We start from the raw sequence: 3285 nt of genomic DNA, 5'->3' as shown, positions 1-3285 counted from the left end.
CTCGCTTTTGTATTATTTTAACCAGTTAGCAGTGAAACAGCAACTGGGATCAGATTGTGAACTGTGTTCTATGTGTGAAATTCACCCACCCTTGCATAATGGCCACATTAATCCCAATGGGGCCTTCAAATGACTGTCTAAGGTCACCTTGGCTGCACAGGTATTTTTGTCCAAAATACCATTTGATAAAAATACCTGTGCAACCAAGGTGACCTTAGATAGTGTGATACTGGTGCATGCAAATCCCATTGTGGTGCTGCTCAATGGATTGGTCTTGACTCTCTACACCGGGGATCTGAAGCAGTGTGGGGCAGTCTCTGTAGCATGGGTGAAAAGTATTGAGGTGTAACCTGTGTGGTATGGTACTGGTAAGTCCCACCTGATGGGGCCCTACCTGTCTGCTGGAGACCGGGGACATGCCCACCTGGTCGGCCCAACTCGCCCGCTGCAGATCAAGGACCCTGCGGCGCGGACTAGCAACTCACCCGGAGACCCGGCTGCCATGGGTGGAAGACCCACCCGGCAGGATCAAGGGCACTGCGCCACGGACCCGGAGACCAGGCTCACCCGCCCAGAGTGGAAGGAGCCGGTTGGAGGACTGGCTGCGGGAGGCAGTGCACTGTATCGATGGTGGAGTGGGCTGCTCGAGTCTCTGCGGCTCGGTTGGACCGGGCGCCGCTCCAAGAGGCCGAGCACGTGGACCACACATAGTCTACAGCGGCGGAGGCCACCAACGGCTACGCTGGGTCGGGCCGACCCAGCAACGCCACCAGGACAACAGACCATCAAGGTCAGATCGAGATCCCTGCATCTACAACAACTGGGACTTGAAAATGGCACCAAACTGGTGACTGCACTGACTCAGTGCACTACTGCTATACAGTTGAACTGTATCTGAGATACTTATCTAATATTATCTGCCTACTTGTGTATAGTGATACCTTTGTTGCATTGTACACAAAAATGAATTTCACCGTCCTAGATAATATCTTGGACTAACTGAATTTGGAACATAATTTAACATTTAGTAGATTGACAAGAGTTTAAGAAGGCCGAACTTTGTACAATATTTTGGGGAACTAAATAGTTTGGGCTGATATAATTGGTTTCCAACACCTACATTATTTGAGTTCTGTGATGGGCGATGATCAACTGGACAGCGTACTGAGCTAATATCTACCTCATTGGAGACATCACCATCTGTAATCGGACGTTACTGGACTTTATCTTGCACTAAATGCTATTCCCTTTATCCGATATCTGTACAGTGTGGATGGCTGGATTGTAATCATGTATAGTCTTTCTGCTGACTGGATAGCCACCCAACAGAAAGCTTTTCACTGTACCTCAGTGTGCGTAAATATGAACTAAACTCAGTTGTGTTCAGCACAGACATAGTGGGCCGAAGGGCCTTTTCCTGTGATGTACTTTTCTAAAGTTCGTGCAAGTTTTGTAGAGCAGCTGAGAATAGCTCAGTGCCCTGTTCTGCAAAACTCCACCAATGATTTTTCTGGGAGTTGAAGGAGTGAGGTTCTCGTTCCTCCTATCCACGTTGAGAGATCCTGCCATGGTACCTAAAGATTATTGAGCGGATGATACCTCTCCCAGCTGGCTCCTCCTCCTCCTCCCTGGGGTTATGAGTGGATAGCATGCAGCAGGACAATAAACCAAACTAAAATGATGGCCAGAATGAATCCCACCGCAAATTGGAGGACCAGCGGTATGAACTTCTCCAATTTCAGGTAGTCCTTGCTTTCTCCCTCCTTCCCCTCCCCTTCCCAGCTCTCCCACAGCCCACTGTCTCTGCCTCTTCCTTTCTTCTTCACGGCCACCTCCACATCGGTCTGAAGAAGGGTCTCGACCCAAAGCGTCACCTATTTCGCTCAATAAATGCTGCCTCACCCGCTGAGTTTCTCCAGCATTTTTGTCTACCTTAAACTAAATTGAATATCACTCAGGCGTCCCTTCCTTCCCCAAATGAATTTTAGGAATCCTGACCCCGTAACTCCTGAAATCTATCATTCCTGCCCAGCTATCTGCCGTTTCCTTTCTCTAGCCGACCTCACGTTCTAAGAATCATCCCTCCCACCCAAGTCGTGCCAGCTTCAAAGTCATCTTGTTGAGTTTCATTGTACTGGTTCTCAACCAGCAAACAATGACCAGTTTCCTTTATCGGCGTTACTTTTTTTGCATATCTTTCATTTATTTCTTCTAGATATCCCTCTACACCACCCTCTATATCTCTTGTTTCCCTTTCCCCTGACTCGGTCTGAAGAAGGGTCTTGTTCCGAAATGTCACCTATTCCTTTTCTCCAGAGATGCTGCCTGACCCCGCTGAGTTACTCCAGCATTTTGTGTCCATCTGCAGAATTAGACCATTCGGCCCATCAAGTCTACTCCGCCATTCAAGCATGGCTGATCTTTCCCTCTCAACCCCATTCTCCTGCCTTCGCCCTACAGCCCCTGGCACCCGCGCTAATCAAGAATCTTTGGGGTGGGAGATTGCAACCTTCACGTGGTCCACCCTGGTCCGACGAATGCAATCAACCTGGCGTGCACAAACAAATAAGATCAAATAGAACAAGTTGTCCTACAACTTTACATCATACGCAAGAAGAAGAATCAACAAGTCAAATTCCGCCTTAAAACTATCCATTGACTTGGCAATGAAGTCCACACAGCCACCACCCTCTGACTGAATCAATTCCATCTCATTTTTAAAGGTATGCCTTTTTCTTCTGCTCTGGCCTCTGGTCCTAGACTCCCAGGATATTCCAAATGGAATTCAAACTGGAGGTGGTGGAGGGAGGACTTGAGCCAGAAAGGGTTTTTGGGAAGAAAGAGCTACCTTCAATGTAGTTGCATCTGGTTGGGTAACTATGGTAGGGTGGAGATTATTCCATGCTTTAATTGTGCGGGGGAAGAACGAATTGCTGTACACATCTGTCTGCCCACATCCACTCTCTCCACATTTCCCTCCAAGCTGAGTGTTTCGCCGAGTTCTGTGTTCCACAGCTGACCCTCGCTGAAGGACTAAAGTTTCAATATATCAACTGACTCTCCAGGGATTCCCCCCCCCCCCCCCCCCCCCCACCACCACCTGACTCCATGCGGAGTATTTTGTGTTGCCGAGGTATGTAGCAAAGTAATAAAGTAACAAACTAAGTATCGCCTTTGCTGGACTTTCCTACACTTGGCTGCATCGTTTCGGGAAGTGAAATTAAGCTGAGATTTGAACGTCTGCCTCCGCGGTGGGTGGTTGGTTAGGGAGAAGGGGGGGGGGGG

This window comes from Leucoraja erinacea, chromosome 31 (assembly GCF_028641065.1).
Source record: "Leucoraja erinacea ecotype New England chromosome 31, Leri_hhj_1, whole genome shotgun sequence".
NCBI lineage: Eukaryota > Metazoa > Chordata > Chondrichthyes > Rajiformes > Rajidae > Leucoraja > Leucoraja erinaceus.
The sequence above is the reverse complement of the archived record's forward strand: the minus strand, read 5'-3'. Positions refer to the sequence as shown.